This window comes from Macaca mulatta, chromosome 8 (assembly GCF_049350105.2).
Source record: "Macaca mulatta isolate MMU2019108-1 chromosome 8, T2T-MMU8v2.0, whole genome shotgun sequence".
NCBI classification, from domain to species: domain Eukaryota; kingdom Metazoa; phylum Chordata; class Mammalia; order Primates; family Cercopithecidae; genus Macaca; species Macaca mulatta.
This window is the reverse complement of record NC_133413.1, coordinates 137132785-137156589: the sequence shown is the minus strand read 5'-3', so window position 1 is coordinate 137156589 and position 23805 is coordinate 137132785. Positions and strand designations below refer to the sequence as shown.

The 23805-nt window shown below is 39.6% G+C and overlaps 1 non-coding gene across 1 annotated transcript; it reads right to left on the bottom strand.

Annotated features, from left to right (window-relative positions):
• Nucleotides 1-20282: 20282 nt before the first annotated feature.
• LOC114680504 (U11 spliceosomal RNA) lies at nucleotides 20283-20419 on the bottom strand. Its single transcript, XR_003732722.1, has one exon. It is a non-coding gene; the product is annotated as a U11 spliceosomal RNA (small nuclear RNA).
• Nucleotides 20420-23805: the final 3386 nt, after the last annotated feature.

The window sequence follows — 23805 nt, the reverse complement described above, 5'->3', positions numbered from 1 at the left end:
GCTCTCACTTCAATTCTCTTTCATGTCATTTCTGCCTTTCTGCATGCAACTACTCTGTTCTAGTTTTGCTCAAAATTATTATTCTACTTACGTATCAGCTTGTACATGGCTTAAGATGACCAACCCCCACCCCTGCAGCCCCAGGCCTCTTACTCCACATAACCTTTCTCTTCATGTCTCACAGCTCTCTGTAAATCAGTCTGTCTCTGAAAATTCTGAAGGGAGGGAGGGAGGAAGGAAAGAAGGAAGGAAGGAAGGAAAAGAAAGAGTGAGTTAGTTTAATTGTCTGATGGTCCTCCTAGGGCTTGTTTCTCTTAGATTGAGATGCATCCCTTGTCTGTATAGTGGAGCCCCTGAAGAAGGCCTTCCCTGGGATCCTTCTTGGTAGAAGGGATAGTAACCTGGTGGATGAGCTGAAGGGCACATGCTTGGCAAATGATGAGACTGGTGGAGCAGCTGGAGCACAAAGCAGTGCTTCACTTGCCCTGCTGCGGAACTTTAGGAGAATGAAGTCCACAACCAAGCAACACCAGAACCAGCATCTATAAGAATGATGAGATCGGCTCTCAATCCAAGAAACAGTCTGATTATATATGGTCAAGGACAGCATGAAAGAATACAAAGAGATGCCAGGAGCCGAGTAGGGATAATGCCAAGGCTTTAGCGATACATACCACTGAATTCAGCCAGGTAAGCCTGACTTTATGACTACATGTTACATTTATCCTGGATGATGTCTTTCTCATCTGGGGCCACAGCGAATGGACCATTGTGGCACATGAATGAGTTGCTGCTCCACAATGTTTCTCAGATTTCAGGTGGAAATTCGTTACCACAGCTTAAGTGCCATCATTAGTCATTTTAACATTTTGTGATGCTTTTCCAAATGACTGTGGCTACACTCAAATCTAATGTCATAATACAAAATATTATCCTTTCTTTCCATGTTATTTGAGCTGATGTTTTATGGGGAAGCAGCCAAGAGGGTAAATTCTTTTAAAATTTTTGAGAAGCAGAAACAGAAATTTTGTGTTGGAAAAATAAAGTGGTCTTAAGAATATGTTCTCCTGGGAACCAGCAATGTCCTAGAAATCAGCTCCCTTGGAAGCTCTGTGTCCCATTTTTCCTAGCCTTGATCAAAGCTGGTAGAGAAAGGAGAAGAAAACTATAAAATAATCATCATTAACACTGGAACCTATAGAATGTTCCTCTCACCTTTCCTGAGAGCTGGATTTACATTAAGCCTCTTCTTAGCACCTTATTTACTTATTAATTTGTGTGCTAAGAGTTTGTTTAATTTTTTAAGGCAGAGGTGAGAGGAGAACTAGAAAAGAGAAGAAAATAATTGTCTTTCTTCAGTAGGTTTTTTTTTTTTTTAAGGCAGGAGCTAGACATCAGCTTAGTTGGATTGGAAGCTGTAAGCAGCACATTAACTTTTAACAAGTTTAAACGCAGGTAATTGCTATCCATGTAAGACCTACAACCACCTCTTTCTAGTCACTTGTTTCAATTTGGGGTTCATTTTTGAGTTAAGTATCTCAGATTACAGAAGATGGACATGTGCCCATTTATCTACGGGTAGGAGGAAGTAATAAAGTAAAAAGCCCATTCATCATTAGAACCATCCTCATTATCATTACTGTTACCATCATCCTCTTCATCATCATCATTGTCACCACTACTGAGCTTCTGCTGTGTGCCAGGCTCTCATCCAAGCTTCTTGTGTACATCACCTTATAAGGGATGTACACACTCTATAATGTAGATACTATTACTGTGTATTATTTTGCAGATGAGGAAAGTGAGACTCCTAGAGAGAGTATAAATTGCCTAAAGTCACTGAGGTAAGGGAGCTTGAACTGAAATTCAGGTCTTTCTGGTTCCACACTTTATGTTCTCAACTAGGGTGCTGCACACATTCTAAGGGATCTCAATCCTGAGATTGTTCGACTTCTGAATAAGGAAATCAGTTCGTAAGCAGGGAGATCATCCGACTCAGAGTCCTAAGGTCTGTGTTTCAGTCCAGACAATCAGTAAATAATTTTGTTGAACTTGGCAAGATTAATTACAGCTGGACCTTGGTTAATTACAGCTGGACCTTGGTTCCCCATTTCTACCACGGGGGATTGGACCAGTTGATCTCAGAAATGTCTTCCAATCCTGATATTCTGTGATGTGGTGATTTGGGGACTACCTGTCCTTACTAGATTTCTTCAAAGAAAAAGGGCAAGATCTCCCAGTTCCCTCATCTGTAAATAGGATTGGCATCCTTGATTTCTATCGAGAGGTCAAAAATCTGTCTCATAAATGTTTTGGGAAAATATGCCAGTGAGGTTAATGTTCAAACATTGTGTTTCATCTTCTCCCACATCCAGCAAGAACTGCTACTTCCATCCCCCTCGGCCATAGGCAGATGCCATCAACGCCCTGAGGCTCTACAAGCTCCAATAGTCTTAGAGGCTAAAAGGGTAAGCAATGTTTACTTTTAAAATTACATTTTTTGCTTCATGAAAGGATCCACTAAATAAACCCTTTAAATAGCAATCTCTTTTAGAACATTTAAAAGTAATTTAATTTACTTCTTCAGATACACATTTACCATATCAAGCAAGGGCTGCCTTTATCTCCAACCAGAATTTTGAATATTTATCAGTCTAATAAAAGCAGAGACCTTTTATTTTTATAAAGGAAAATATATAAATTCACTGACTGAAAGTGTATTCATTGCTGGCCTATTTATTAAGCACTGAAAACTGGGCTAGGTACTGGGTATAAAAGCGTGAGCAAGATTGGTGCAGCGACTTTCTGCACAGAATTCTTAAGTCCAGTATGTCAGTAGATAATTTTAAAAGTGATAGCTTAAAATGAAGTAAACGCTATGATGGGAGAAGTATAGGTTTTAGATACTGCAAGTGTGAGCATGTCATGGGAGGCTTTCTGGAGCAAGTGATATTTTTACCAAGACCTGAGATCAGAAGGAAATAGGTAAGGGAAGGTGGGTGGGTATGAGGAGATTGTGGAGATTGGTCCAGAAAAAGAAAAAACAAGTATGAAGATTCAGGAAAGAGAGAGCAAGACATACTGAAGTCACTCATAGCAATATAAGACAAGAAAATCTGAAACATGAGGTTGTTCAAGTAGATAAGGGTCATCTCCAGAAGGACCATAAAAGCCTTCTTGAGACCTCAGTGTGAGTAACTTCAGGGAAGTCACTTAACTTTTGTGATTTGCAGACTTCCAATCGGAAACATGAGTGGTTTAGAATAAATAAGGTCTAAGGCCTCTTTCAGCTGTGAATTTAACATCATAGCTTAAGGCAGGGGATGAGACTGGGGAAATAACTTTACCTGAACTTCATTAGAGGTGTAAAGTGATCAAGTTAAGGATGCACTCATTTCTTTACTAAAGAGTTACTTAAACCTATTTATGTTCCAGCAACAAAATTAGACAGAAGTGATCATTAAACAAGTATTTACAAAAATAATATACAAATATTATGTTTTAATTATTATATAGTCAAAATAATTACATAGTCAAATTTTATGAAGTGCTATGAAGGAAAATAAGGTTCTAATAAAGAATATCTACCATAAACCTACAGAAACATCACACTTTATAATAAAACATTAGGAATATGTCAGGAATATATTCTGTGATTTCCATTAAACATTGTAATGAATATTCTAGCCAGAACAGTAAAACAGAAAAATTGAAAAGAATAAAGATCAGAAAGGAAAAAACAAGACCATTGCTTTTAACAGACAATAAGATAATTTAAGTGGAAAATCTTGGTTTGAATTAATAGAAAGCACATCAAAGTTGAAGAAAAAGGGGTTGATTAAAAAATCAATTGTTATCTTATACAATTGTTATATCAGAAATCAAAAGCTTAAAATGTGCTTAAAATGCCATTTCTAGTAGACGATTTGTGAGTTCTTTAAGAAAAAATTTACAAAACTTTATAAGTACATTTAAAAAGATCTAAATTAATTGGTGATAGCCATATTTATGGAGGACCCCAATATTATTGCAATGTCAATTCTCCTGAAATTGATCTAAGATAAAATGCAATTCTAATCAAAATCACAAAAAGCTATTTACAAAACAAGCTGTTTCTAATTTATTCGTACAAGAAAAGTGTCAAGAGTATCTATGACAAATATGATTTATAGGATAATATATCAAACTTTGTAAGAAATTTATAACAATTAAAACAGTATGGCAGTTGCCGATTAACAGATAAAAATAACCAATGGTATAAAACAGAGACTTCAGAAACAGATCTGTGGCCATTTTGATGCTTGAATGCAGTCAATCAGTGGGGAAATAATGCAGTATACAATACATAAAGCTGAGGAAATGATATTAATTTTAAAAAATAGTAAGATCTTTATATAACACCTACTCCAAACAATTTCACATGAATTAATAACCTAAATGTGAGAAAGTAAAATCTGTGTATCCAAAAACATGTAACCACCTTTTCATACCAAGGAGTATATGATTTCTTAAACTGGATACAAAATGCCTAAACTGTAAAAGACTACATTTGCCTACATTGAAATTTTAAATTTCTGCTTATGAAAGACATCACAGTTTCTTTTTTAAAATTAGTCCCAGACAGGCTATCCATTTATTTAAGAAAATATTAATACACATCATTTATAAATAATTCTTACCAATCAATCCAAAAGAGGCAAATGACTGAAAAGAAAATTGGGCAAAATATGTAAATAAACAAATCATAGAGGTGAAAACATAAGTGGCCAAAGAACACAAAATGATGTTCAATTTCCCTATAAATAGTACAACAAAAATTACATCTTACATCAATTCAAGGGAAGGAAAGAAGGAAAGAAGAAAAAAAGAGAAAATAAAATAAAGAAAACTTGTTAATACAAACTGTTGGTAAGGATGTGGAAGAATGGTACTTTGTATATACATCAGATGAAAGCTTGAGTTAGTACAACATTTTGAGAATTATTTTGATAATATCCAGAAAGTTAAAAATAAATATGTACCCTAGAGAAACTCTTATGTATGGAGTTAAATATTCCTCTACAAGAATGACAATGCAGTGATGTTACTAAGAGCGAAAAATTGGAAAATGCCTAAATGCCCCCAAAGGAGCACTAATAATAAATCATGGTGTAGTCATAGAATGAATACCAGACAACAGTTAATATGAATGCTCTAGTGTTATATGTGTCAGTGTAGATTAAATGTCAGAAAGCTGCACTCACAAAAAAGTAGGTTGCACAAGGGTATCATTCATATCAATGTTAATAAACTGCCAAATATAGATTATCTATCAATCTATATATAGAGACAGATATTGGTAGATTGATAGATATCTATAGATAGATAGATCAATATAGATAGATGATTGATAGATAGATAATCATGCATGGGGATAATAAATATAAATTTCAAAAAATAATTACCTCTGGGGGTTGGCAAGAAGGAAAGTGGGATTGGTAAAATACTTGAATTTACACAAAAGTATTTTATAATAATTTTCTTTTTTTTTTTTTTTTTTGAGACGGAGTCTCGCTCTGTCGCCCAGGCTGGAGTGCAGTGGCCTGATCTCAGCTCACTGCAAGCTCCGCCTCCCGGGTTCACGCCATTCTCCTGCCTCAGCCTCCCGGGTAGCTGGGACTACAGGCGCCCGCCACCTCGCCCGGCTAGTTTTTTTTTGTAGTTTTAGTAGAGACGGGGTTTCACTGTGTTCACCAGGATGGTCTCGATCTCCTGACCTCGTGATCCACCCGTCTCGGCCTCCCAAAGTGCTGGGATTACAGGCTTGAGCCACCGCGCCCGGCCAATAATTTTCAAAAGAGAAAAGAGACATTTCCTGCTTCTGTGTTGAGTGTGGCTGAATACACATAAAATAAATACTAAAAAGTATCCATAGGATTCAGCAACATGGATGACACTGGTGGCCTAAGAAGTATCTTCTTTCTTTCATGCAGCAAGCATACATGTGTGTTTATTCTTGGTAATCTGTTGCTATGTAACAAACTATCCAGAATTTAGAAGCTTAAAGTAGCAAGTGCTTATTATCTTAACAGTTTCTGAGGGTCAGGATCTCAGAAATGACATAACTGGGTGGCTCTGGCTAAGGCCCTTTCATGGGGTTGCAGTCATGATGTCATCTTGGGCTGCAGTCATCTGAAGGCTTGAATGGGGCTGGAAGAACTGCTTCCAATGTGACTTCCTCACAGGACTGGGTAGTTAGTTGTGATGGTTGCCAGGAGGCCTGTTCCTCACCACGTGGACCTTTTAAGTGTCCTAGTGACATAGCAGCTGCTTCCTCTCTGAGAAACTGATTCAAAAAAGAAGTCATAACCCACACTATCTTTTATGACCTAGTTTCTAATATTGCATACTATCATTTCTGCTTTATTTTGCTCAATAGAAGTAAGTTGCAAAGGTGCAGTCCACATTCAAGATAGGGAGAATTAGTCTTCACCTCTTGAAGGGAGGAGTGTCAAAAAATGTATGGATGAATTTTCAAACCATCACAATGCATTATAAGATCTTTGTGCTCTGAGACATATAAATATAATATTAGATATAATGTCTGCTGTCCAGAATACAATTTTGTAAAGGAGTTAAGTCACATACAAGGCAGTTCACATCCAAGCCCTGAAAGAGTAGGGGCAGTCAGATAGGCTGCTGATAAATAGTTCAGTGAAAGGAGATGGAAATCTTATCCCAGGGACCAGAAGACCTGGGATAAGCATATGGGATCATTGAAGATCCTAGCATATAAACAGCATGATAGGAGCAGCATTGGTGAGTGCTTGGAATCACAGAAACTATGCATCCAAAGAATATTTTGTTTACCTTTATTATAGAAGACATCATATTGTATTAGAATATTGCTTATGGAGATTTTTCCCAGGTAGATAGAAATTCACATGCTATCCTCAGAGCCTTTGTGTTTCCTCAGAGCAAGGACTGAATATTCTCCATTTCTGTGCCCTCAGGAGCTATTCCTATACCTGGCACCTGGTAAGTCACTCATAATAGTTTGTTGAAGGAAATATGTGTTGAAAAATAGAATGAAAAAAATGAGTAAGTGAAAGACTGAGTGAACAAATGAATTATCTGCTGCCAAGATGCTGGCCCAGACCATTTGTGTGGGAGAACAGAAACAGGATGGACACATAAGAAGTGAAAAAGAGTGCAGAGGGTTGAGATTCCTTGGTCTACATGAAGGCCAAAGCATAACCAGAATGAATACCAGCCTCCACTGTCTCAGAGGCAAGGGAACAGTCCCTCTGGTCTTGCAGAATTCCTACCATAAGATGTCCAAAAGCCAATCAACTTCTAACTGTCCTTCTCTAGATAAGCAGACATAGCTGCCTCTCCCTACCTGCCTTTACTCAGAAATTATCATCTTTTCCTGTCTTTCAGTTGCCCACCCCGAACCCTATACTATTTATAGGCTTCTGATCTAAATCTTCACTTTGTCCTAGACCACTAGCATTTATAGGAGTGTGATGTGAAGATCATCAGAAAAAAAAAAAAAAATGGCACTTGGAGGGGATGAGGATAGGTCTATGCCTTAACACACTGGAAAAGCATTGAACTCTTTACAATCCTCCCCCAAACCCCATGATGGACAATGTATAAATTCTGGCAGTAAAGAATTCTATTTAACATTTTTAAAAAGTTTGCTTCTCAAATGTGTTTGACCTTAGGATGCTTTTCATTATAAAACTAATGATGATGAGAATGATAATATAATGTAACTGACTGCTTTTTATATGTTCACCATTGTGCTGAGAACTTTGTGTAACCTATCCATTGACCCTCAGTAGAACTTTACGATGTGAATATTCTTACCATTCCTATGTATAGATGAAGAAATCACAATACAGAGAGTTTAAATAACAACCCCAGGCAAAGAACTAGGAAGTAGCCAAGATGAGATCTGAATCCACATCTACTTAGTTCCAGGGCCTATGGTTTAACACCAAATAAACCATTCTGTCCTGGAGAATATTTTCCGAAAAGCATGGTCCTAACCTCTTTTCAAATGCATCCTCCCTCTTCTCCACCTTGTGCCCTGATAATGTGCCCTCCCCTCCTCATCTTTGGTGCTCATCTTCTAGTCTTCCTGCCAGGTTTTCCTAGTTCATTGTAGGCTCTCAACAAATATCGCATGAATAGATGCATCCTCTCCAATGCTAATAAAGTAGTTGAAAGTACTACCATGAGAAAACTCATACAAACATGTATGTGTGTATCTTGTCAATTCAATGCTTGTAGAATATGTTATATTTTTCTCGTGATTTTTTTTTTTCAAGATGGAGTCTCGCTCTATCGCCAGGCTGGAGTGCAGTGGCGCAATCTTGCCTCACTGCAACCTCCGCCTCCCTGGTTCAAGAGATTCTCCTGCCTCAGTCTCCCGTGTAACTTGGACCGCAGGCACATGCCAACATGCCTGGCTAATTTTTGTATTTGTAATAGAGATGGGATTTCACCATGTTGGCCAGGATGGTCTCCATCTCTTGACCTTGCGAGCTGCCTGCCTTGGCCTCCCAAAGTGCTGGGATTACAGGCGTGAGCCACTGTCTCATGAATTTTTTAAAAAGAATCTCATGCAGAGCTTCCTGACTGCTTGCATTATCTTCATCAATATTCTGCATCCCAGAGGGCTCCAGTAAAATCTGTTTGGCTGATTAATCCTCACTTTCACCACAATTAAAAGTAAGACTCAGTCGCTGCTTGAGCAGCCCTCAGTTGGATAAGAATTCACACAGTGGTCTGTCTACTCTAATCCATAGCAGGGCAGTTCATGAAAGGGAAAGCCGCAAACTGTTCAAAGGTGGGGCCAACTGAGAATCCAAGGAAAGAAGCACCAAACAATAGAGTGATCAGGCTAAAGCTTTTATTCATTCATTCATTCATTCATTCATTCATTTATTATTCCAAAGCGTTTATTAGGGGAACTTACACACAAGGCTTCAGCGTGTCCTCACAATGGACACAGAACGAAAGAGATGTTCTACTTCATTAAGTCCACATCAAGAAGGTTGAGGTATGGAGTTTGTATGAGGGTTTAAGAGATTTGGCTAAAGCCAGAGGCAGTTTCTTTCAATATTTTGAACAACCTAAACACCTTCATCAGTGCCTTAGAATGTTCAAGCCCCCAGCTCGGGTTCAAGCCAACAGGTGAAATCATGCAGCTGGATAGGTCAAAATACCTTTTGTTTCTCAGTCAGGATAGAGAAAAAAGTGGGGAAAACTGAAGAAGCCTACACCCCTCCTCACACAGACACACACACACACACACACACACACACAGATTACTGTGTTACAGTGTTAGAGGGGCCATCACAAAAGTCTCAATACCTCTCTCTTTTCAGTTCACAAGAAGCAGCTAAATGTGGGCTGACACACAGTTCTGAAAAGACAGGTAGAAATGTGCTTGCTAATCATTTTCTAGGCATCCCTCCTAGTCTTCTTATCTGGCTACCTAGAGGAAATCTTCGACCTCACCTTGGGAGTGCTCAGTGTCTCTCCTCCTGAAAAAGACCGTCAAGCTGGTAACCTGAAAAATCTCTCCAAATGACCTGCAGGTGTCTGGGCTAACAAAGGAATTCCACGTGAAATATGAATATCCTTTACTGAATGTGAACTTTTGACTGTGTCAAAGTCCTCACCAGCCCTCTCCATGTGTTCCCTGCTTTCTCTGTTTTATTGTTATTGTTATTGATAGTCTTCAGCCAGACTTGAGACTGCCTTCTGAAAGCACTGTTCCTCCCTCCCTAGAAAGTCATTAGTGTGCATCTTACGGCCTTGGAGATGATTAAAGGATGATTTCTATTCCCTTCTAGTCATTTGTCATTTTGCCTTGGATCATAACAGTCTAGGGTAAGTTTACAGGGAGATTTAATCAAGTGACTGGAGTAGAATTGTACAAGATGTCTTTCCCGAGAGGGGAATGGGAAAGGATGCAAAGATTAGGCAGACCCAGTCCCCACCATTTCCTGGGTATGGGATTCTAATCAAGTCCCTTCCCCTCTATGAGCCTCAGTCACCTCATCTGGAGAATATGAGATTAACAAGCTGATGCTCATAAACACACCAGGCACAGATGTGGCTGCACACAGCAGGTGCTCCACAAGTGAGAGGTTTCCTCCAGCCTTGCTTTTAAAGAAGACTCCGAGTGCTGTCATTCTAGGACAACTGTTTACCAAGTGGGTAAAGTCTGGCATCTACAGAGACATAGCCTGGGATGCCTCCAGAAGATCATGGAGAACAACTCGAGGGCTGAAAGCGGCAGAGCTTTCAAACATCTCCATTTATAAGGGGTATATAAATTAGTTAAATTAATAGAGACAAAAAGTAGAATGCTGGTTTCTGGGGACTTGTTTGGTAACAGGTAGAGAGTTTTTTTGCAAGACTAAAAAGTTCTGGAGATCTATTTTCACACTAATGTGAATACACTTAATGCCGTAGAACAGCACACTTTAAAATGGTTAAGGTGGTAAATTTTATGTTATGTGTTTTTCAATGTGAGATTGCTTAACCCAGATGAAACACTAATCAACCCCACTCTGGCCTATTGTTCGGTAACCAAAGAGAGGCTAGGAGACCATCCCTAGGAGAGAAGAGACCTCCTTGTTGGTTATAGCTGTGCACTCTGGGAGGGAATTGAGATTTTGAGAAGCAGCTCTGTGCCAGGGTCTGGGGCATGGCGAGGTGAATAAGGCACAGTCCCTGTATGCACACAGGTTTTTTGGCACAATGAAAAAGGAGCTGTTCCAGGACTGTGTGCATTGTGCTGTAAGAGAGGAATTCCCTCTACCAGGAATGCAGGGTAGGGAAGGCCTCCAAACCATGGGATTAGGGGCTAGGCATTCAGAATGTTCAAGAGTTTCTTCAACAGAGAGGCTGCCCAGACTGAGGGAAGAGGAGGAGCAAGAACCTAAAGAAACAGAATGAAGTGGGAGTGGGGAGCGACTCTAAAAAGGTAATGTGGGCCAGATGGTAATGAGCCTCACATGCAGTGTTAAGATGCTCTGGCAAACGATTATCACTGAAAGGCTCTTTTTTTCTTTTTCTTTTTCTTTTTCTTTTTGAGATGGAGTCTCGCTCTGTCGCCCAGGCTGGAGTGCAGTGGTATGATCTCGGCTCACTGCAAGCTCTGCCTCCCGGATTCACGCCATTCTCCTGCCTCAGCCTCCCAAGTAGCTGGGACCACAGGCACCCGCCAATGCGCCCAGCTAATTTTTTGTATTTTTATAGAGACGGGGTTTCACCTTGTGAGCCAGGATGGTCTTGATCTCCTGACCTCGTGATCTGCCTGCCTCAGCCTCCCAAAGTGCTGGGATTACAGGCGTGAGCCACCGCGCCCAGCACTGGAAGGTTCTTAAGCAGTGAATGACATCAAATCTACTTGTCCTGAATACCTCTTTTTGTCAGATTTCAGAATTTGATTAACAAGGTTATGCTCTCTTGAAAACTTCCAGTAAACAGTAATTGTTCTTTAGCATTTGGAAAATATTTTTACATTCACTATTATATTTATTATTTAAATAAGTAATAATGTAACACATCTAATACAGTCATATATCAGTGCCTTTTGACTGGAAAGAAAAGAAACATATTCTGCTAAGAATTAAAGAGATAACTGAAGAATTGATTACCAAACGTCAGGAAATGAACAGTCCCAGGCTCCATGGTGCATGAAGGAATGCCCTGCCCTAGAGGATGCAACATGAGGATGAGTCAGGACCAACCATTTCCTTTTTAATGTTTTTTCCCACATTTTATAGTTTTTAAAACATAAAGACAAACATAGAAAATAATAAACATTATTTATATATATTTATAAACTGAGTTCCCAACATTCCAGGACTACCAAATCATTACATGTTGTCATACTTGTTTTAATCAACTATTAAAGATACAATGGAAGGTACTCTGAGTTTCCTCTCCTATCTCATTTCATATTCCTCTCTCAACGGTCATGACACTCATCCTTTACGTACGTGTTTCTATTATTTTATTATATGTTTGGATACATAAAAAATATATGGCATTGTTTCTCAACTTGCCTTTTTTGCTCAACATTTTTATTTTGAGTTTTGAACAAATTTACTCATCCAGGCTTAGGTCGCTCATTTTCATTGAAGTATAATAGCCCATTAACTAGATCGGGGTGTCCAATCTTTTGGCTTCCCTGGGCCACACTGGAAGAAGAAGATTTGTCTTGGGCCACACATCAAATACACCAATGCTAAGGATAGCTGATGAGCTAAAAAAAATCGCAAAAAAAAAAACAAAAAAAAACCTCATAATGTTTTAAGAAAGTTTACAAATGTATGTTGGACTGCATTCAAAGCCATCCTGGGCCACATGCAGCCTGAGTGCAGTGGGTTGGACAAGCTTGATCTAGATAATTCTCCATCTTCTTCCTCCTTCCCTCCTCCTCTTCCTCCTCCTGCTCTTGTTTTCTCTCTGTTTCTGTCTCTCTTTTTATTTTGTTTCTTAGACACTGAAATGAACTATGGTAAGGATTGTTAGGAAGTATTCTTAGATACACATAAAGCGAGGAGGGGAAGACTGAGAAGAGGGAGAGTTGAACTGAGATTTGGCTGTGGCAGGGGTCTCAGCCTATTCCATAGGGAGCTTTGGAAATGCGATGGCCTTCAGAGTTGTCCCAAATGGAGGTGAAGTGTCCTTAGTATGACCAGATTAACCAATCATTAGCCACTGTGCCCTGGGAAGAAGCATAGCCTTGGGCGAGCCAGTTCTTAGTGCGCAAGGGCAGTTCCTAGTTTTGAGCCTTCGGCCCCTGGAAATGCAAGCACTGGGGAAGCTGTGTGCCAGTCCGAAGAGAGGATCTGGGCAGAGGACCTGAGTATCCACCACAGACTGATATGGTTCTTTGGCACTCAACATTTATTCTATCCTTCTTCCAGTGTGACTTGTAATGGAAAGCCCAGAAAGCTCCCAACTATATTTCTCGGCCTCCCTTAGAAGTAGTGCTGTAGATGTGGCTTAGTTTGCACCTGTGTGAGATTCAAAAGGAAGATGTGAGATGGACGCTGTGTTTCTGCTCCTGCATTTCTGCTGGCAAGCAGAGGCTGGAGGGAAAGGACAGAGCAGGTGGCTTTTCTGCACCAGTGATGGCAGAGATTCCAGTGTCCATGCATTAGCTTTGTGGGTGTTGAGAAACAACCAAGGGGGGCATCCTTTCTGCAGGGGCAGGTCACACAACAGAGGCAGCATGTTCTAGAATCAGCAGCTCGAGCTTCTTATCTTGGCAACTTCCTGCTTGTGGTTATGGCAGGTTGGTTCTGGAGCCAGAGGTATGCTGATCTCAGAGGAGGCAGCCGCTGTTTGTTGGGGCCCAGTTCTGAGGTGTGACTCTGGAGGCCGTACCAGACATCTCTAAGCTATTTCTTCAGTGCTTCCCTCAAGGATTCTCTAAGCCACTTACTACCCTTAAATGTTCCCCTCCTCACTTAAGTCACCCAAGTGATTTCAAGGTCCTGCACCTGAAATCTGACTAATTTACATTGGTTATTTACAATTTTATTTAGTAATTTGTATTAGATATTTGGATTTTTTTCTAACTACTTATATTAGTCCATTTTTACACTGGTGATAAAGACATACCTGAGACTGGGAAGAAAAGGAGGATTAATTTGATTTACTGTTCCACAAGGCTGGAGAGGTCTCATAATCATGGCAGAGGGCAAAAGGCACTTCTTTCATGGTGGCAATAAGAGAGAATAAGGAAAAAGCAAAAGTGGAAACCCCTGATAAACCCATCAGATCATATGAGACTTACTCATTGTCACAAGAATAGCACAAGAAAGACTGGCCTCCATGATTCGATTACCTCCCCCGGGTCCCTCCCACAACATATGGGAATTCTAGAAGATACAATTCAAGTCGAGATTTGAATGGGGACACAGCCAAACCATATCATTCTGCCCCTGGCCCCTCCAAATCTCATGTCCTCACATTTCAAAACCAATCAAGCCTTCCCAACAGTCCCCCAAAGTCTTAACTCATTTCTGCATTAACCCAAAAGTCCACAGTCCAAAGTCTCATCTGAGACAAGTCAAGTCCGCCTAAGAGCCTGTACAATCAAAAGCAAGCTAGTTACTTCCTAGATACAATGGGGATACAGGTATTGTGTAAATACAGCCATTCCAAATGGGAGAAATTGGCCAAAACAAAGGGGTTACAAGGCCCATGCAAGTCTGAAATCCAGCAAGGCAGTCACATTTTAAAGCTCCAAAATGATCTTCTTTGACTCCAGGTCTCACATCCAGGTCATGCTGATGCAAGAGGTGGGTTCCCATGGTCTTGGCCAGTTATGCCCCTGTGGCTTTGCAGGGTACTGCTTCCCTCCTAGCTGGTTTCACAGGCTAGCATTGAGTTTCTGCTGTTTTTCCAGGCATTTGGTGCAAGCTATTGGTGGATCTACAATTCTGGGGTCTGGAGGACAGTGGCCCTCTTCTCACAGCTCCACTAGGCAGTGCTCCAGTAGGGACTCTATGTGGGGACTGCAACCCCACATTTCACTTCTGCACTGCCCTAGCAGAGGTTCTCCATGAGGGACCCACCCCTGCAGCAAACTTTTGCCTGGGCATCCAGGCATTTCCATATATCTTCTGAAATCTATGCAGAGGTTCCCAAACCCCAATTCTTGACTTCTTTGTACCTCGGGCTCAACATCACATGGAAGCTGCCAAGGCTTGGGGCTTCCATCCTCTGAAGTCACAGCCCAAGCTGTACATTGGCACCTTTCAGCCATGGCTGGAGCAGCTGGGACACAGGGCACCAAGTCCCTAGGCTGAACACAGCATGGAGATTCTGGGCCTAGCTCACAAAACCATTTTTTCCTTCTGGGCCTCTGAGCCTGTGATGGGAGGAGCTGCTGTGAAGATATCTGACATGGCCCGGAGACATTTCCCCATGGTCTTGGGGATTAACATTAGGCTCCTTGCTACTTACGCAAATTTCTGCAGCTGGCTTGAATTTCTCCCCAGAAAGTGGGTTTTTCTTTTCTACTTCATCATCAGGCTGCAAATTTTCCGAACTTTTATGCTCTGTTTCACTTTTAGAATGAAATGCTTTTAACAGCAACAAATTAACATCTTGAATGCTTTGCTGCTTAGACATTTCTTCCACCAGATACGCTGAATCGTCTCTCTCAAGTTCAAAGTTCCACAAATGTCTAAGCCAGGGGCAAAATGCCACCAGTCTCTTTGCTAAAACATAACAAGAGTCACCTTTGTGCCAGTTCCCAACAAGTTTCTCATTTCCAAATGAGACCAACTTGGTCTGGATTTTATTATCCATATCACTATCAGGCTTTTGGTCAAAGCCATTCCATAAGTCTCTAGGAAGTTCCAAACTTTCCCACATTTTCCTGTCTTCTTCTGAGTCCTCCAAACTGTTCCAACCTCTGCCTGTTACTCAGTTCCAAAGAAGCTTCCACATTTTTGGGTATCTTTTCAGCAATACCCCACTCCTGGTACCAATTTACTGTATTAGACTGGTTTTATATGGACAAATGTCTTCTAATAAAGACATACCCGAGTCTGGGAAGAAAAGGAGGGTTAATTTGACTTACAGTTCCACAAGGCTGGGAAGGTCTCATAATCACGGTGGAGGATGAAAGGCACTTGTTATATGGTGGCAGCAAGAGAGAATGAAAAAGAAGCAAAAGCAGAAACTCCTGATAAACCCATCACATCTCGTGAGACTTATTCACTATCACGAGAATAGTACAGGAAAGACAAGCCCCCATCATTCAATTACCTCTCCCTGGGTTCCTCCCACAATACATTGGAATTCTGGGAGATACAATTGACATTGAGATTTGAATGGGAACACAGTCAAAACATATCACTGCTACTAAGAGCAATGCTGAAATAAATATCCCTACACATACCATCTCTTAAATATATGCAAGAATTTCTCTGGGGCACAAGGGCATGTCTTCAGCATTAATAGGCAGTGCCGCAAAGCTATTTTATCATCTTATGCTCCCCTTAATGTAGCACTACAATGTTTCGCTCAAAGCCAGTATCTAAGAACATTAAGTGAGGACCAGCTTCTTGAAAATTGCAACTTTAAGCAAAACGATGTATAATAAATTCATTTTTTTAATCAACATTATCACAAAACGACCTTGGATGAAATGACCTTGAATGAAACAACTTTGATTAAAAAGATGTTATTCAAGGACCTGCTGTATAAGAGTTTGATTTCTTATCCCTCACCCCTGAACTCTCCTGCCTTTCCAAGTCTCCAATAAATCTATAAAAACAAAAAATTTAATTTTAAAAGAGTTTGATTTCTCTAACATCATTGCTAACCCCTGGAACTCATATATTTTTATATTTGCCAGTCAGTGTGAAGTGATATCTCTGTTGTTTTATTTCCTCTAATAATTAGTGAGAGTAATCATTTTTTCATATGTTTATTCATCATTCATTTTTCCTCTTCTGTGAACTCTCATTCACATCCTTTGTGGATTCTTCATCTTAGTTGTTCTTCCTTTTCTTATTGATTTGCAAAATTTATTTATGTATTTTGGGCTCTAATTCTTTGTTCATTATGTGTGTTGTAAATATAGTCTCCAATCGGTGGCTTGTCTTTTAACTTTTTATGGTATCTTTCAATTATGCAGAGGTTTTAAATATTTTAAGGTGGTTTAGAATTATTGCCTATGGTGATATTGGACAAATATCAGAAAGAGTTGTGGGGTCACATTCCAAACTCTCACTCACTGATGTCCATGGCTTCAGGTACCTTTATGCAAAGAAATGTGTATCTTTTTGAGCTAAGTAGTGCAATTACGGTTATGTTTTTTTTTCTTAACATTCAATCTAATTTGCCATTGCTTTGTACCAAGAGAATACATGAGTCATTCCACTTAAGATTCAAATTCTAGGAAAAAACAGATAATCTAGCCAGTGTAGCTTGAATAATATGCTCTCTCTTGGCCAGGAGATTGTGGGTCATCTTGACTGATGCAGTTCTACCAACTGTGTCAATGGAAGAGGAGGAGATCCCCAAATCAGAGCCCTGATGCAGTCTTCAGATATAGGCAAAATGGAACCTGGGCAGGCAAAACGATCGATGTGGCTTCAAGTGCTTGGCAATATGATATTGAATAAATAATTGCTATTTCTTAGTTGTAGTAACTAGAGAGTTTTGTTTTGCAAAATGATAAAATAGCATCAACTCTGGATAACATATTTACATATGGCACAATGGAAGCATAAAAAAAAACAAAACCTCAAATCAGTCAAAGGCATTAGAGAAGGATTCAGAGGAAGTAACTAGTGCTTCAGTCAAAAATCAGGGGAGATTTTCTAGGCTGAGGAAACAGCACATACAAAGAAAGGGAAATGTAATAGGCAAGTCATAATCAGAGAGCTCCAAGTAGTTTAGTATGGTAGGCATGTGAACCGCAAGGACGGATGGTTATAGGTAAAGACAGAGAGGAACAACGTGTCTTATAACCATTCACTAATAGATGTCTTTGGAAAGAAATAAAGGAGTGTGGGGAGGTATTTCTAATGATAGAAGCTAAAATAAGAATATTGAAATTTAGGTGTTAAAATATCTCAGGCTTCATGGAGACTAGCACACTGTCTCCCAGCTGTTTCAAGTTCCCACCATCAGAGAAAACTACCAACCAGGAAGGACGTGAGCGAGGTGTAGCTCATCTTCTGTTCTTGGATTAAATGTATAGATCTCCATCTGCAGTGATATACCAACAAGCCCTAAAGTTAGAAAAGCATATGAGAGTCCTAGGCAGAAAGAACTTAGAACCTAGATTTTTTTGTACAATCAAATATAATGTTCTTGTTCAAAATACTTCCTGATTATTGTTTTAGGACACAGTAACACCTTACTTATAGACATGCCTGTGGCATAGAAAAGTGGAGAGGGTATAAAATGTGGTGTCAGCTGCCCTGGGTTTCCACCCAGCCTCTGCCACTTGCCAGTTATGTGGCCTTGGACTTCTCCAAACTTGAGTTTTCACACTTGCGAAATGGTGATTAAAACACCTACGGAGCCCACCAACACCCAAAGCAGATAAGTAAACAAAACTTAGCTCTCTACATATACTTATATATAGCAGTTGTTCCTAAGAATTAATTACATAGCGCTGCTTTTAAAATGTGCTTACAAATATAGAGTTGATCTTTCTTTGTTTTGAAATTGTATAGTGTTTCCAATCTGTAGGTTAAAAATCAGTTAAAGTGATTTTGACTACCATTAAAAACAATAATAAAAACAAAATGAAGTCTAAGAGATTGAAACAGCATCAAGTGGAGTAGACTCAATGAGAAAATACTAAAGTAATACCAAAATATGGAGTGCTTTTGTTTCAAAAGTCTGTGTATATGTTTCTTTCTTTTTCTTTTTTTTTTTTTTTTGAGATGGAGTTTTGCTCCTGTTGCTCAGGCTAGAGTGCAATGGCATGGTCTCAGCTCACTGCAACCTCTGCCTTCCAGGTTCAAGGGATTCTCTTGCCTCAGCCTCCCAAGTAGCTGGAATTACAGGTGCCCGCCACCACACCCTGCTAATTTTTATATTTTTAGTAGAGGCAGGGTTTCACCACGTTGGCCAGGCTGATCTTGAACTCCTGACCTCAGGTAATCTGCCAGCCTCGGCCTCCCACAGTGCTGGGATTACAGGTGTGAGCTACTGAGCCTGGCTTTTTTTTTTTTCTTTTGAGACAGAGTCTCACTGTGTTGCCCAGGCTGGAGTGCAGTGGTGTGATCTCGGCTCACTCCAACTTTCACCTCCTGTGTTCAAGCGATTCTCCTGACTGAGCCTCTGGAGTAACTGGGATTACAGCACGCATCACCATGCCCAGCTAATTTTTGTATTTTTAGTAGAGACGGGATTTTGCCATGTTGGCCAGGCTGGTCTTGAACTCCTGACCTCAGGTGATCTGCCCACCTTGGCCTCCCAAAGTGCTGGGATTACAGGCGTAAACCCCCGTACTCGGGCTTGTTTTTTTGTTTCTTGGAGTGTGTGTGTGTGTGTATGTGTGTGCACACGTGCATGTGTATCAGGTGATTAGGATAAATAATTGGCATGACTTGTAAATAAATTTTGAATGAGATGACCCAAAACTTAAACTAGGACTTTGGGCTCCAAGTCTAACTCTCTTGCTGACAATAGATACTTAACCAATATTGGGAAGGATTAGATGCCCCATGAGTTCTTAGTGAATATTAATTACTAGTCATGAAATGAGTGATGGAAATTGCCAATTGAGAAACCAAAGCATTCCTCGGAATTAATGTCCTGATGGGAAGAAATGATGTCCCAGTGAATAGCTAAGGGCTATTAGCACCAGCTCAGCTGCATCTCCGGGGAATGTCTAAATCAAAGGTCATAATTATGCTCTCCAGAACAGCAAATGAAGATTCATAGGCCCATAAATTTCCTCTTCTATGGGTCCTAGACTTGTGTGGCTCAGTTAAAAGGCAGAGATCAAGAATAAATGCTCTGTTTAGTAAACCCAGAGGTTAGGGGCAGAAACACTCATCATTCTGTAATTCTCTTAGAACCATCCAGCTTAGAGTCTGTCAAGAGAACCATCCCTGAGGTTATCATCTTTGAAGGAACCTCAGTTTTCACATTCAGAATTGGACTATATAATCTCTAAGTTTTCATTCAATTTAACATTCTATGAACTGAGGTGAAATTTTTACTGACAGAACCATCAGTGAACTTTGACATGAGAACACAGTGGTCTTGAAGCCATAAGTACAGTATAAACACCTCAGTCATCTGGTTCTTCTTTGAGTCTTACATTTTGTGGTTCCTGTACATTTGCCCATAAATAATTTGTATGTCTTTTCTCCTGTTAATCTGTCTATTGTCAGTTTGTTTTATAGACTCAAATTACCAAACTTTCAGAAGGAACGCGAAGGAAAATCCTCTTTACCTGATACCATAATCAGGTAATCCCCTGATACCATAATTTGTTCAAGGTCAATCCATGCTGAAGCATGTGTTAGAATCCCCTTCTTTTTCAGGGATGAATAATATTCCATTGTATGTTTATACCACATTTTGTTTATCCATTCATCCGCCAATAAACATGTGAGTTGCTTCCACCTTTTGGTAATTGTGAATAATACTGCCAGGAACGTGGATGTACAAATACCTGTTTGAGTCATCTGTTTTCAAATCTTTGTGGTGTATACCCTGAAGAGAAATTGCCAGATCATATGGCAATGCTGTTTAATTTTTTCTTTTAATAATGAGCCAAGACCAATGATTACCAGCTGCCCAACTTCCAAAAAAGAAATATGCTTCTGAAAGCTCTTGATGTCAATTTTGCATGAAGAGCAGTCTGGTTGCCCTACATAGGCCACTCATGACAGAAGCCCTTTTTCTCTATTTAATTTTTTAAATAACTATCATATCAATTTCCAGAGGAGGAATACCATTTTACATTCTTAACAGCAATGCACAGGGGTTCTAATTCCTCTACATCATCACCAACACTTGTTATCTTCCAGTTTTTTGATGTTAGCCATCCTAGTGAGTGTAAGGTGGTATCTCGTTGTGAATTTGATTTGCATTTTCTCTAATGATTAATGATTTTGAGCATCTTTTTATGTGCTTCCTGATCATTTGTATATTTTCTTTGGAGTAACGTCTATTGAAATAGTTTTCCCATTTTTTAATTGAGACATTTCATTTTGTTGTTGTTGTTGTTCAGTTGAAGTTCTTTATATATTATGAATATTAATCTTTATCAAATACATTATTTGAAAATATTTTCTCCCATTCTATGGGTTGACTTTTCACTCTGTTGATTGTGTCCTTTAATACACAAATGTTTTTAACCTTGATGAAGTCTAATTTATCTATTTTTTCTTTTGTTGCCTATGCTTTTGGTATCATAGCGAAGAAATCATTGCCAAATCCAGTGTCATGAAGATTTTCCCCTGACTCTACCCCTTTTAAGGGAAGAACTACTAGGTTAGACGGCAACAGGTAAGGATACAAGGGTCCGGGAAGTACTGGTGCTAAAACACAAATTATGACACCTCCTTTTTCCTCTTTCAGTTGCTCACTGTCCTAATACACTCTCCTTGCTCTGCCACATCATTTTTCTCTTAGAAAGAGAATCCTGTCAGCTCTGAGGTGCTGGTGACTAAGGCTTGTCTAAAAGAACTACAGCCCCTAAGGATACTTATATTTCAACATGGGGCAAGAAATCTTAAACCGAGGGAAAGAAGACATGTGTTTGACATTTTGTTCATCTCTAAGCTTGTGATAGAAACCTTCTCACACCCTGAAGCCACAAATCAGAAAATTGGCCCAGTTTCCCACTTGCCATCACTTCTGTTATTCCAGCCTTCAGCATCAAACTGCTTTATTAATAAATGTTACAGCCAGGCTATGATGAAGGTGTAACCTATTAGCCAAGCAGATTCCATTTGTGAAATCAGCAAACAAAATCCTTATAAGCTTCCTTTGTAATGTTGATCCCTTCTCCAAGGAACTGTGACACCACACCCTTCCTTTGTGCCATGGTAAATAACCACTTTCCTTCTTTCCCTGCTGTTTCTAAGTCACGTTTGCACTTCGTAATTTTTTTTATACAAAATAGAATACTTTCTTGGAGTCTGTCCAGGTTTTGGCAAGCCTTTTTTATATTATGTAACTTATACAAGAAAACAAAGAGTTTTCCTCTATTTTCTAAATGTAAAATCATAACGCTGAGTATACTCTTTCAAGCTATCCTTCCTTACCAGAGATTCTGATTTTATTTCTCCATCATCCCAAGGTATCCAACACACACACACACACACACACACACGTCATAAATCATTGATTCAGAAAGCAGAGGGACGAGAAGGGGTTGCTGTTGTTATTTGTTTCATTTCATTTTTGTCGTGGAGATTATAAAGACTGATGCAAATCAAGGTTTATGTGTGTGTGATGCATAGAGGCAAGGGACTGGAGCAGAAAGCAATAAACCAAGTAGATTGCATAAGGCCACTAGGGATCTGGAAGGGATAAAGGTGACAGGTAAGGGTGAGTTTATTGCTGACACAAGCTAAGAGAGAAGTTAGAGGGAGGGGACACAGCTGGGAAGGTAAGTTCCATCCACTTCTCAATTATGCCTTGAGTGAGCACTGGTTAAACCTATTTCAGTCTACCTACTAAAATCCACTATGGACACACAGCTGAAGGCAAAAACGCTGAGTAGCATCTCCTGTGGCTTTTATGATAAAAATTCCAAAGGGGCTTAGGGATAATGTAAAGAGGGAAAAGAAAGCAAGAAAAGCAAGAAAGCAAGTAAGAAAGCAAGAGAGAAAGCGAGAAAGAAAGAAAGAAGGAAAGAAAGAAGGAAGGAAAGAGAAAGAAAGAAAGAAAGAAAGAAAGAAAGAAAGAAAGAAAGAAAGAAAGAAAGAAAGAAAGAAAGAAAGAAAGAAAGAAAAGAAAAGAAAAGAAAAGAAAAAGAAAAGAAAAGAGAAAGAGAAAAAATGCATGACTGCGGTTCAAGGAAAAGCTTTCCATATCTAATTTGTTGCAGAAATTATTCAAAAATAAGTCAACTGTGAAAATATGGCCAGTGGGACCCTGCCAAGGTTAGTGTGAACCATTAGGATTTGCTGAGTAAATTCTAGCTATGTAATCAAAAACTGCTTGGTTGAAGCTTTAACTTAAGTACCAATTTTTCTCGCCTCCAGATTTTATAAGGGAACGGTGGTGGGGGCAGGCTGAGGCGACCACATTGCAGGTAATTGTGCTGAGCCAGATGAGGTAGTTCCTGGTTACTCTCTCAGAGAAGCATCTTTTAAATTTCATCTCTCTCTTCTGTCTCTCAATACCTGGATATTTACCTCAAATTCTACACAGAAAATGAGAGAGAAACCCTGGTTTTCCTGGGGTTTTACCGCAGGGCTAGGAGCAGTCCCTTTTTCATTCAAGTTGGCCAATTCTTGGCTATATACTGGGGCATAAACAAGAGTTAAACAAAGCCTAAAAAGCAGAAATAAGGGGGTCAGGGGAAAAGGGAACCTAATGATCTCACATAGGCTATGAATTAATCCATGTCACCAGAAAAAAAAAGCATTTGATAAATCATTGAATATCCTTGCAAGGGTATATTTCACATCATTTCCAAATTTGTAATTGTGCTCACTACCCTCCAATAGAAATCCCTCACCAGATTTTACCATCTAATGGGCATATAATAAAAGGTAATATATATTCTTGTACTAAGCAATAAATAGGGAACACTCAGCAGCACTGTCTTCCTGAGGAAATCTCAAGTCTTCTGGGATGCATATTCATTCACACAATAAGGAGACACAAATCAACATGGTGGCTGAGCAGGCACTGGGTGAGTGATGGCCTTGGGTCTTAATGAAACCAAACCATGAAAGGCATTAGAAAGATTGATTGGAGTTAAGTTAGCTGCCAGTGTTAGCTGGGGTGCCCCAGGCTGTAATGAAACTGCCAGGGGTTATTTATGGAGATATAGGGTTTGGGGTGTAAGTTATGTCCAGCAAGCTATTTTTATAGACAGACACACACTTTAACCTCTACAGTGAATGGAGCAGCATACACAGAGTCCCACTGAGCTCCTCTTCTACTAGTTAGAATAGCATGCTTTCTCAAGCATTTGTACCAGGCTGAATAAAGGCAGGCTCTCAATCAGAAGGAAACTGGGCAACAGTTAATTTCATTGTTTGAAAATGTCAGTATTTTTTGAAAATGTTGGTATTAGGACAAGAGAAAGTGTCAAACTCAACATGA